Source organism: Neopsephotus bourkii, unplaced genomic scaffold (genome assembly GCF_033783945.1).
Source record: "Neopsephotus bourkii isolate Nb327-2 ecotype Australia unplaced genomic scaffold, CSIRO-AGI_Nbou_v1 NB_272, whole genome shotgun sequence".
NCBI lineage: Eukaryota > Metazoa > Chordata > Aves > Psittaciformes > Psittacidae > Neopsephotus > Neopsephotus bourkii.
The window spans coordinates 7,325,425-7,338,738 of NW_026900781.1; the positions used below are offsets into that span (position 1 = coordinate 7,325,425).

The window sequence follows — 13,314 nt, forward strand, 5'->3', positions numbered from 1 at the left end:
AGAGAAAGGAAAGCTTCAAGCTATAGTAAACACAACTTCTCTATATAAGATCAATACTTAAAAAAAAAGTTCCAATTTCTTTTTGTGCTTTTACCCTTCCATCTGGTCATTTTCTTTATAACTACCTCCTGTTGCCAATCTCAGGATGGAGGAGGCAATTGCCTGGCCTGAATTTGGAGTTAAAATAAAATTGGAGTCTGATTCTTGTCAGATGCTAGACAAGAATAGAGTCTGAAAATCTGAATTTGAAAGTCAAGTCTATTTTACACGATGAACATACTGAACAGTGGGCTTTATTTATTTTATCTTTTGTGATTACCTGAGAACACTCTGTCAATTTATTTTGCTGTTATGGGATCACAGGAAATGAAAGTCATCTCTATGTAAGATTTAGCAGGCATATGAAAAGATAGAGGTGGGTTGCAGATGACTGTCTTCATTTAATCACATTAAAGCTATTTTAATGATAGAGGATAGGTTCCTCAGTCTAAACAGCATAACTAGGCTGTTACAAGAAATCTGCTTGACTTCATATGCCTTACTAATAAAACCAGGCTGGGAGAAGTTAACTGAGGTTTTTGCTGACCAGGCTCCCAGAGCCTGCGTGCTTCTCCTCTGTCTAGGGCTCAAGCAATGAATATTATAATGACAAATATTTTAGTCTTAACTCATTTTATACTCATATTTTGACATAAATTCTCAGTTCAAAAAATCTCTCCATTTAAATTAGTTACAAATGGGACCGAGTAGAAATAACTTTTGATTTAACAGGCATGTTCTTCATGTTTTTTTTATAGCCAGCTGCCTATAGCTAGTTTCTTTACCAATAGTAATTCCAGCATAGAGAAGCCCTTGGTCCTTCAAAGAGTTGCTCAGTGACTGAGCAACTTAACAAGAGCTTGACCAGCTTCAGGAGAGCATGATAAGGTTTTGCAGTTTTGACAGGGCAGGTTATCTGGCTGTTTTCAGTTGTAGGGCAGGTTGAAATCACTGAGTGAAGGCTTACTTTAATGTTCAGGGGAACAAGGTTTACTTAAGAAGTCCTGAAACGTCAGAAAGGACAAGGTGAAGGCTGGGGATGAGGAACCTGTCTTGCAGAGAGGTATGACAATGTCTAGATATAATACATGACATTGGAAACAATAAGTGTGCAGTCCTAGGTTGATACCCCAGTGATAATCAACATGGTAAAGCATCCCTGCCTATCCCAGGCAGGCCACATGCATGGAGATCTGCAGAAATGAAGAGGCCCTCTGCATTGAACAACAGACTAGCAGCAGAGCTCAGAGCGTAACAGGGTTTTCTGATTCCCAGTGCAGCTGCTTAGTCATGACTCCAACTTTAATCAACTTAAAGTACAGTGGTGAAAAAGCCCCAGAAATAAGTCCCACCCCTTGCTGCAATTTCTGCCAGAACTGAACTTCAGCCACAAATCTGAGCAGTTGTGTAACTGTGAGAAAAAGCCTTTGGGCTTTTCAGTGAAAGAGTGAAAAGCCTGCAGAAAGAGAAGGAAACGATAGGTGAAAGTGCCCTCTTATAGTTTTGTATGGGTGTGGGTAGCATCTGCTGACCAGAGCCCAGCCTGGAAACAAACACACTTTAGACCACAGCCTTTGCCTTATGCATGAGAATAACTGAGCACAGCTTAAGAGAAAGGAGAGATTTCAGACAACACAGGAGGCGGCATGGAGCGTCCTTACCACCCTCCATTTGCCACTAGTAGGGTCCCAGTTCTGGCTTTGACTACTCTTCCCATCTACTGCTCTTCTAGGCTCCTTTATATACAAGCAATATTAATGACTACTGTAGCCACCTGAGAGAGATTTCCTTGCTGAATTTCATCTACATGAAATAAATCTTGTTAAGATGAACAGTTTCTCAAGAGCTATATTCTGTGCTGAGCACTTCTGAAGTACAGAAAGCTGTACACTTATCAACCTGAAGAAGAAAATGTATCTAGAAAATGGCTATAAAAATATCTCCAGTGATTTACAAAGTCTTGTCACTGTAAGTTATTTCTACAGCTTACATGCATTTCCTGTATATTCAAACATAGCAAACAAAATATGCACACTCATTTTTTAATACATTTATAGAAGCAGTCTAACATCCTTGAACTGCTGTTATTTGAGCTCATTCAGTCTTCTCCATTTCACCACTGTCTACATTCTCTATTCAACTAAATCACAGAGGAGTTAACCCAGAGTAGTGCATATACATTTTGGACAGTCTGTGCTGGTGTAAGTCAGCTGCGGTTGGTCTCACCAGCCAAATGCTGTTGAATCACACAGTCCTTAGCAAAGGGGCTGTTACAAAACGAGTCTGAGCTATGAATTATGTTGCTAATATACAGTTAACACGTAATTTTGTTTCAAATGGCCTCTGTTATTTTAGGTGAAGATCAGATTTTTGTTTAGCCAGGCTAAGGTTCTGGTAACAGGATTTGGTAAACCTGATCTATTTATGTCACTTCAGACATCTCTCCCCGTATCTACATATGAACATCTAACTGTACTTTTTAAGGGTAATCGTGTGAGTGGAACTTGACTGTGTAAATATTTATGAAAAGAAAATGACAATAGGCATGCATGACTGAAATAAATTCTGTATTAAATTCAGAGATGTTTTTCCAGACTACTATTTATGAAAGATAGGCATGCTAAATTTTAATGCTGAAGTAACATATCTATGCTTATGCTTCTGCTTTGGGAAAATATGGTAGTAGGAAAATATACTAAAGGATAGGCATCTGTGACAAGAGGTGCTCTTTATTGTCTGCTCACTATAAATTACTTAAAGGGAGTTGAACAAGATAGGCTTGGATGGTACTTGCAATGAACAGTTCAATGCTCCAGCCTCCTCAGAGGAATGAGAATGGGGCACCTGCACTTGAGTTTTCCAGTGCTTTCATACAGCAGAATATAATGATACACATGGACAGAGTCAGGGAGCCCAGCCAGCTGTGCTGAGGAAGTAGCAAAGCAGAGGTAGAAGTTTTAGAAACAATACTGAACAGCAGACAGTATTTTCTGATGTGCTTGCTTTACTTTAAATTCACATTACCACTATGGGATTCACTGTGTCCAGCAAAGTAACTGCAGATACAAAATTTATTCCAGAAATATACAGAAGATAACATATTCTAGTGTGGCCGGCCACGTGCTTTCTAACAAATGCAGTATGATTATTAAAGCTAAAATAAAACACTAAAAGCAATCGCCTCTTCATAACACAGAAGCTGACATCGTTTGCCCAACTGAAGCACATACTGAGGCGCCTACCATATAGAGAAGATCTGACAAGCTTAGCAAGACTTGAGAGGATCTTACATTAGAACTTCTGAAGCCTCTTCATTCCCACATTGGTATTAGTCCTGTCTACCTTACAGAGTACAACTTACAACATAAACTTCATAATGGGTTTTTTAATCCAGGTTGCAATAGCATTATGCAGTCTTGGAAATGGCAGCCAACTGACAGCATGTTCTGTGCAAAACTGTCTCTTTTAAGTCTACAGGGTACACTGTCAGTCTCATATATGCCAGTCAGGTGAGTTCCTATGCCATTTGTAACACCAAAATAGTGTCAAAACCCATTGATAAGATTGGATCTAAAGTTCTTTCTCAGAGCAGAAATGCTTCTCACCCTCCAACTTTGCTCCATTTATATCTCTGAGCTCTCCCAGTAGCTTGGCTCTGAGGTACCTTGTTTGAGAAAAGCCTAGTATTACACATATTTTGTACCTATGAAAATACTACGTGGAAAAAATTAATCCATAAACAGAGAATAATTGTCCCTATGGCTTCAACCATAGCAGCTGCATGCAGGGGACAGAGCTACTGAATGTGGCTTGTCCGAGCTCCCACGAGAAGCCTCTGAAAAAAGCCAGTGACTTGAGCCAGACTGCCCATCCCCAACCATCCTTTCTACAGAGAAAAGATATCTGAGACTTCATTAATGAAAAGTCCCCACAGAGGACTTTCATTTGAAAATGAACAGCAGGAGGGAGCAATGTCCACTGATTGTAACAGTTTTCCCAGTTAATTTATTCTTTGGGAAAGGCAAGTTCTGCAAGGCTGGTGTTTCTGCTTCTTAATTTCATGGTAGTTTCCTCCACAGAAGATTCAGAGCAGTTTTAATATGCAAATGCACATCAGCTTCCAGAAGCTTAGATGAAGATATAACAAAGTCCAATTCTGGTACTGCTCTTCGGTTTTCAGTCCCCAGATTGTAATGCTTTTATCTGAGAATATGCTTAGATGGATAATGCAATGCTCAATATATGAATTTATGAGTATTTGTTTTTCTGGTTTGTTCAATACCACTTCTGCACTGTCATGAGTTACTCACTTAATGAAAGCGATAGGACTACAATTTTCTTTGCAATATCAGCATTATCCCAGCTATACATCAAAAGAAATAAACGATGGGCAATGTAACACAAGCACCAGAAGTTCCAGTAATATTCAATCATGCATAATAACTGAATATCCAGCAGTTTTGTACATTCCAGACCTAGTTGAAATATTGTACATATTTAATTGTTCTGAATTTAGATGTGAACTTCACCAGAGTTCAAGGAATATTTGTACCCAAACATGTGATCTAGGCACATTTCTAGCTAACAGCATTATTAAAAATTAATCTTTATAAATACATAATTGTATTTCTGTGGCACAGAAATTTAAGTGGTTTGTGATCTCCTGCTGTTCTTCATAAAATGCTGCAATAATATATTTTGTCTTTTTCTCAAACAACCCTACTGCTGCTGTGCTGTGGAATACTATTGACTATATGAAAATAAGAACACATAAGAATATACGAAAATAAGAACACATTAACTCTATCTCAGCTGAAACCAGGACACACGGTTAAGAATCATGAGTTGTGGGATGTGCATATATGCACATGCGCAGGGAGAGAGGTGGAGAGAACAGCGTGTCCCAGGTGAGAAAAATGTTTTTTCTCCTTACAAAGAACTGTGGCATTTGTCTTTCTGATGCCAGCCTGTTTTGCAAATAAGCAGTTATTTGCCTGTCCTTATGCAAGCCTTTTGTATCTCCCCCAAGCTGAAGAAGCATCACAAATTCTACTAAGAGTACTTTCTAATTTAAGTAAAGAATTGCAATTGTTTTGCCAAATCCTCTAATTAGCAGATGGTATTACAGCCATTGTCGGTCAGATACTGCTGTAAGTACACCACAGCAATCCCTTCATCCTCCAGTGGGACACTGAGATGTAAATACAGACAATATTTCCACTTTACTCTCCTGTAAGTAAGTAGAACAGAGTAGAGAAAGGACACAACAAACATAAGATCAATGTTAAAATGTATGAAAGTCTGGAATTGTTATGCTAGCACTGTGATAAACCCAACTCAGAAAAATCATGATGAATTTTCTGATGGAGCATCAAATTTACCTAGTCTCAATACATTTGACTAAGGTTCAGGTACACCTGGTACACATGTAACTTTGACCAGAACTCTCTAAGAATTTCAAAAGCCTTTCATTAACACCAAAGTCATATAATTAATCACACCTGAATTATATACCTATAAAACTGATGCCACAAAACCCACAGGGGTATATTTTTAAAGACCTGCTATTCTCAAACAGGAAGGCAGTCTGAATGTTAAAATTGCCAAAGGGTTGGTAGCTCCTGAAATCCTGCCTATCTCTGTGCTCACTTTAACAATGGCAGACTGCTAAATTGTTCCCAGCCTTGGAGTCACCAGGAATAGGTTTAGATACCCAGAACTTCACTGCAAACAGAATCGCTTCAAACTGGCCCACTCTGTAAGCAGCACACAGTAGCCAGCAGAAGCAGACCTGTAAACATGTCCACATTATCAAACATTCAAGATGCTAAACTAAAATCGGTTTATCAGGATTCATCATGAGAGTTTCTTTTCTGTCTTGGTAACAGACTGGTGCTGGCAGCACTGAAAATGGTGCCTGCCTGGCTTTTTATACTGACTCTTTCTCACAGATTTCCTCCATTTCCACCATGCCGCTTCACATTATGAAGCCTCCTTGAGGTTAAAGCAGTGTGCAAGTCTGAAAAGGTATTCTGTCAGAATCAGTCTGTGCAGTTTCACCTGCCTGAATGCTCCCATGAAGGTCTGAAGTCATTCACAACTCAATGCATCTACATTGCTCTAGCACTTTACTCACAATTCACTCTGGCACTCACACTGGGAGTGTGCTGGGGACCTGTGAATAGTGAAGTGTGAAACAACATCCAGATACAAAAAATATCAGCAATTGTGGTGAAAATTCTCACTTCTCTTTGGTTTCCTGGCAACTAAGAATTTCAGTTGCAACTAATTCCGGTAGGAATTATGCATCTGAAACTCTTGATGGGCTCTAACAATCCTAGAGAGGAGGAAGGAGCATATACCTGTGCACATTAGTATAAAGCTGGAGAAAACTTGGTATCCCTGGTGAATCATACATTGAAATATGAGGAAGTTGGAAGAATCAGTGCTTTCTTAAAAGTGCCCAGATACTACAGAATCACTTTACATCTTGTTATTGTTCTTATCACAGCTATTTTATATTACTAGGAACCCTGTAAATCTAGTAAAACATTTTACTTCTCATGGTCTATATTATTTGGGAGCAATCATCAAATAAGAAAAAAGACCTGAAATTACTAATGTCTCATTTCAGAGGCAGAAGAACAGAAACCTGCTACTATTACATGCTCCACTACCTTTACTTCTACTCAAGGTCATCCAATCTATAAATTTAATTTAAAAGTAATATAAGATATGCATCTGTTTACATAACCAAGGCTAAAAATGTTTACAAACGGACAAGAACTGGTATGGCTTTTAAATTTAAAAAAAATATCAAATTAAAATAAAACACAGACAGTAAGAACTAGAACATGCACCATTTTATGCCTGTCTGGCTTGTTCCAGCTTACTGAGCCATGATCAAGATACATATATATATGTATATATATACACATACATAAATTGAATAAGCTGCTTTGGATGGTTCACTCCCTAAGTGATTACATGTTTCTTAATACACTTAACCTCAGAGAATAATTGCTTACATCAATCCACACCTAGCATCTGCCACACAAATATAATTTATGTGCTACAGATTGTTAGTATATGGACTTTAACAAGGTTTTTAAAACTAGAAAGAGGGAAGTAAGAATGTGTGCACATGAACATGTGTGAGTATGCAATAAATACATTCGATATCTATCAATGCCTTGTTTCTCTTCCTGCCATCTCAATTCAGCCTCTACCTTTGTTCCTCATTTATAAGTAGTATATTGTTTGGCCCATGCTTCTGACCTTCAAGAACTAAGAACAGGTTCAGTTCAATTTAGCTTGACAATTAGAAGACATGTAACTGAACAGATTAAAACAGACTGGAAGAATAATGCACTCTGGGGCAAAATTTATGCTTACATTTACAACACCAGTGTTACCCAATCTGATGGATTTAACAGAAAATACCTAGACATAATTGCAAGCAAAATTTGAACAGAGATATTTGGAATAAAGATAAAAAGTGATGTTCAACTTGATCTTATGCAAGCAAAAGCCTATTGTTATTTGTTGCTTTGTGTTATCCAGATTGCCCTGGTGCTAAGTATTTAAAAAAATGGGAAAGATCACACACGACTCTAATAAAAGACTGCAAAACAACATGAAATGAAATCTCAGCCTAGCACTGCTGTGTGGCTTGCATGACTTTCAGGCAGTCTGTGCTTTCTTTATTCCCTCCTAGCCTGCCTGGTGGGCTGCAGGACAGAAGACAAGCTGAGAAAACACTGTGAACCAAGAACCTGGCTTAGTGATACCCTGGCCTGCCTGAGATACCCAAAGGCAAGTGCTTGCGAGCACAGCTTTGGACAGGGCCCTGTTGGTTGTCTCTTACAGTTTCTTCACTGTGGGAGTTATTCCCTGGGCAGATCCAGGACTTCTGTAGGCATTTTACCTGATGTAAAAAGGCTGAAATGTGAGTGAAGATCCACCCGACGTCTCTTGTGCATGCTCTGTTTCTGCCATGCATAAGGCTGCCTTCTGCTGTCAATTCCTGCAGCAAACATGATACTACTGATATTTGTCTGGGACATCTCTGGCAGGAAGAACTGGAGACTTAAACTTGCATTGTGTTGAGAGAGCTGTTATCTGACTTAAAAATTTTCCAATGATAGAAAGTATAGAAAAATGAAACAAAATCCTCCAGGAGTACACCTTGAGCAATCTCAAAGCCGACAGTATTGAATGGAAAACAGCACAGGTTTTAGTAAAATACAGTGGACCTCTGGCTGCAGAAGATATCCTAAGGCATGAAAATGATCTCAGGCAGATGGCAAGAAGACAGAGGCCAGTGTGCCCACATCAGCCAGGTAGTGGGTCCGTTTTTGAGAAATCTTGTCGACTGCTTGGTTTGTATTTCCTATCCTAATACTTAGTGAAATTTAATTAAGGTGGTGTTTGGATTTAAGCATTCCACCATAGTATTAGCTACCCACTCAATACAGTGCTGCTCTCATCAGAGACATACTGATTATAGTTTACACAGCACTTGCTGCTTCTCCACAGAGGGCTGATTGGTCCCATGATGCCCATGCTCTTCCTGATTTCCAGCTGTTACATTTCATTAAGAGACAGCTAAAATTGCCTCAGTGGTTTCCTCATATTACTTCTCCACATAAGCAGTTGGTTCGATTACCATGGGGATGCCACAGAGTCAGGAACAAGATGAGAGGTGGCTCTTGAGACTCTTCCTACACAGAGGTAGTGCCACTTCAAAAGACTTTGGGAAACACTCACATGAGCAACTAACAAATGGAAATGACTAAAGATCTTCTGGATACTAATGGGACCAATGCATTTTCATTATTCAAGCAAAGAGCAAGAGGAAAAATTAAGCAAATCATGACCCAGAAATCAGCATTTTGTAAACAATTTCCCCTTTGTTATTCAACAACATAATTTTGTTCCACAGTTATCTCCTCTAATAAGTGAGTGTGTGTATTTTTTGTTCTTCTTTCCTTGAGAGCATTACTTAAAATGGTCTTCTTACTGACTGGAGTGCCCTAAATATGCAGCAAAAAGCCTCCTGCCTTCACTGCATTTTTGCATAGAGTCAGGCCTTTTGTCACTGAAGGTGATAGGATTTTACCACCAAGTTTAACAGCCAAAAAAATGCCCTCCATCAGCCCCTGTGGGGAGGCAATGTAATGAGAGACAGCACTTAGACATGTATATACATTCTAGGAAAAATAAGCAGGACATAAGCATGCATACATAAAGGTTGTACACAGCTTGCAGGTGTTACATGAATAGGGAGACTCTACCCTATTTGCTACAAATTAACTATAATATGGATCTAAGACTCCTGAATATTAGCCCTTTTTTTATCCAGCATTTCTGCAGCACAAGAGACATCATTAGAAGCAAAAGTACTTCGCTTAGAACATACCCTACCTCATGTGCTTGGAATAGCTATTGCTTTGTTCATTTCAATATTCAGGGAGTTTCAGACCAAGGATGCACACTAATTTATTCATAATGTGCATACTGGACCATATTTGCTCTAACAGTGGCTAAAAGAGAGCTCTGCTCTTCTGGAGATATGGTTGGGTTTTATTAGATAGTGCAATCAAAAGCCTGTCTTCTGTTTCTCCTGTATATCTGTGCAGTGAACTATGATTTGGCATATTTTCAATTAGCACAGAAGGCAGCGTCTCCACTTTTTCCCCTGTGGCTTTTTATCCTGTATATTTGCAATGTTCACTTTTATGATCTCCCCTTCTAGGGATGCAAGGAAAGAAATCAAACCAATATAACTCATATTGCAGCACAGAGTTATTAAGGGTGCTCAGATACACACAGTACTTCCCATCACATGTTACCAAGACAACACATACCACAGACAATAGCCACTCTCTCCCTCAGGGAACATAATTCCAGAGATAAATCCTGTAGATCCTGGTCAAATACAACTTCTTTTTCTCAGTGGTCATTTTGATCATCAGGTCCCCATGAGGAAGATACCACGACTGTCCTGAAGAGCTCAGAGCCAGCTCAATTCAGCAAATGAACGAATGCCAGAAGATGGGGGAAAAAAGTGTAAAATTGCTAACTCTTCACTGACAGCAGGAACTCTGGCCCTCTGGAAAACGAGGTTCAGGTGTCAGCACATGGGACAGTGCGGTCAACGGTTCCCAGCTGGTGGGTGTTAGTGGTGGGGAACTGGCTCATGACCTTCAAAAGGAACTCAGCTAACTCCCTCTTAATGGATGCAGGAATCCTAACTAAGACATCCTGACCAAAATGTGAGTTAGCATTAAACTTGTTAATTCAGTGGCATCAATACCAGCCTCAGCTGTGTTAGTTCAGAAGATGTGATGCTATGAATGACACAGCTGAGACTTGGCCTGGTCTAAGTGCAGTCACTCAAACGAGGGCAATTGAGTTAAGCCAGTCTCACAACCCTTGCAGTGAAATCAGAAAATGGACTGATCTGCTAGACTAGCAAATGGGGGCATTTTGATTAGTTTTGTCAGCTACTTGCAGTGCATTTTAGCCTGCAGGAATGTTGTCTGCACATTAATGCCAGAAATACCACAGCGTCACTGGCCTCACATTTCAGCACAATAACTTCGCAGATTCAGATGCAAAAAATCAGCATCAGTATTTAGAGGCAGCCATCCTAAACTTCAAGCTTTCTGGGGCGTAAACATAGCATCTAAATAAAAGATAGTGTATGGACTTGGTTATTACAAGGGATGAGTACATGTGATAGAGCTCCCGCATCAGTGCTGCCCAGACGACAGAGTTCTGTCAAAGATCAACAACAATCTACGAGATCAACAATGGATGCCTGACTGACTGTAGGGCCAGGTTAGATCCGTCACTAATTAAGAAGAGCATCTGTTGCTGATTTAATTTTTTAATTTATAAACCAATATATATGAATGTTCTATAATAATTTTCACTTTTGCCCTGATCAGAGTTCTGTGAATTATAAAGAGGCATGCCTTTTAGTGGTGCATATGTACATCAAGAATACTGTAAGCACATGCAGTAGAGGCTCTGATCCTACTCTGTCTCTGCAGAGAGACAGATGCAACATGGATCAGATCCTGGCAGAGGCCAGTGCACACTGCAATGAATGACCCCATCATGGCAGAAGGAAACCTTTCTCCACAGCACTGAGCTCCCCTTCTAGGATGGATTGAGGACATCACATTACATGCCTTCCTGGCAATGGTGGTGGTCTAAGAGTTCATACATTAACTACTCCTCTCTCAGAGGGAAAAAAAGTAGGTGCTGCAAAAGCTGAATGAGATTACAGAGAGAAGTTATTATAATTATCTTCTAGTTAGTAAGTAAATCAAAGCCTGAAAAGATTTAGAGAGTCCTTCAATTACTGGATCATCATCAGAGAACATACAGTTCGGCATCAGTAGGGGATATACAACTGTCAGGGCTTATAGTAGGCATCCATCTGCCTTGTGAAAAACAAATAGATCAGTTATTTGTTCTACAACCAAGGTAGCCCTTGCCTTTGACGTTGTTCATTCCAAGCTAATTAGGGCACGCATAGCATTTCCAATACTATTAATTCAAGGGCTGAATGAGACATGCTTCAAAATTACTGAGGTTTGTGACCTATTAGGATCAAGTATTGCGAAATGTCAATTATTTGTAGAATTCCAAATCTTAGATCTTGACAGATTTTGTGCTCTTCCTAGCTAAACTGTAAAATTATACAAATAATAATTTTCCAAGCTATTGGGCCTGGATGAGGATGGCCAAACCCTGACCCCTAATGAAAGCTAATGAGAAGACTGAAGAAAAGCATTGTCACACGTCAGTAAGCAAAGGGTATCACAAAAACAGTTCCAGGTGCTGTTACACAGCCCCTGTACAAAGCTCTGCACAAATCAACTGAAAAATGAGAGAAAATGATTAAGCTGTTGTCATGCCTCTGTTTCACCCTGGCTGATCCCTGCTTTCTTGGGGGACACATAGGGAGCACATGAAACTCCCACAACACTTCTGCATTTGTCTGTCTGCAGAGAAACCATCTTTTCTCTCTCAGGGGTCTGATCCAAACCCCACAAACGCTTGCAGAGTGTCTTTCATGCCCTGTCTAACACCAAGGGGCTCAGGAAAATGTCCTGACTCATTCACAACCCAAGTGGGTCACAGGAGTTGCGCAGTGCTCCATCATGCTGCAAGAAGCACTGAAATGATCAACATGTTATGCACTGAGGTTTACCGCTGCACTTTGAGAAGTTGCTGCCATGACTCTGCCTTTTCTTTTCCCTGCTTGTTTGGACTTGTTACCTTCTCCTATATCCCACTGTGGCATGGGGATCTTTTTGCAGTGCAGCTAATGACAGCTTTTTAATTTAAAAAAATGGAGGAAAAGCTTCTTGCATTCTCAACTGCTTTTGTGAAAAGACCACGATTATACAATTAGTTACAAGCAAATACAATGTTTGTTAAATTTTACTAATGCTAATTCCTGTCCCCCAATAATGCTATATTAATAATACCTTCTCCTTCCAACCTCCCTCTTTACAAACCAAATGGAAGAGCGAGGAGACACAAGGATTCTCCGTTGATCATAAAATCTCAAATTATTTCCATACACAATTTCTCAGAAGTTCCCTCCTGATTCTTGCTATCCTTACAGAAATACACTTGGGGAATGGTGTTCTACACATTTTGGAGTCAAGCCTGAAGTTGTAAAAGGATGCCAGGTGCTCTTCCAAACTCATTGCCCAGTCTAAAACCAGAACAGCCAACCCAATGACTATTTTCACCCATCTCTTTCTGCTTATTTCTACCAGCAGTATTAGCTTTCTTGCCTTTCTCTGCCCTAGCTGACAACTTTTGCAACGTGTTCCCAACTTTAGTGGCAGGACAAAAGACCATAAATTTGCTATGTTTCTAAAGTCCAGAGAAATTTGGAGGCTGGTTAGTCCAAATTGCCATTGCTAAGCTCATGATTAAACAGCAAAAGAACCTGGAAGAAGCAATCCATACAAAACTTGGATTAATAAGTTTTGTTGCTCATGGAATTATCCAGTTGTTTTTCCCCACAACTATAAACTAAAATCCTCCAGAGGAGATGATGTATAAGAAACCACTAGCTGGTGAGAAAAACCACTGCTGCTCAGGCATATCTGAACTTTAGTCCACTTGCCATAAGAATATTTCACTCACAACCAATTACATCTTTTTTTAAGTGATGTTTAATCTACCTATTGCATATTTTCTCATTAGATATGAAATTGGGAGGAATACTACTATGACTAC

At 39.6% G+C, this 13,314-nt stretch overlaps 1 protein-coding gene across 3 annotated transcripts in view; it reads right to left on the reverse strand.

Annotated features, from left to right (window-relative positions):
• The window catches only part of PHACTR1 (phosphatase and actin regulator 1), a 313,779-nt gene that overhangs the window by 98,274 nt on the left and 202,191 nt on the right, over positions 1-13,314 (reverse strand). The window lies entirely within an intron of this gene.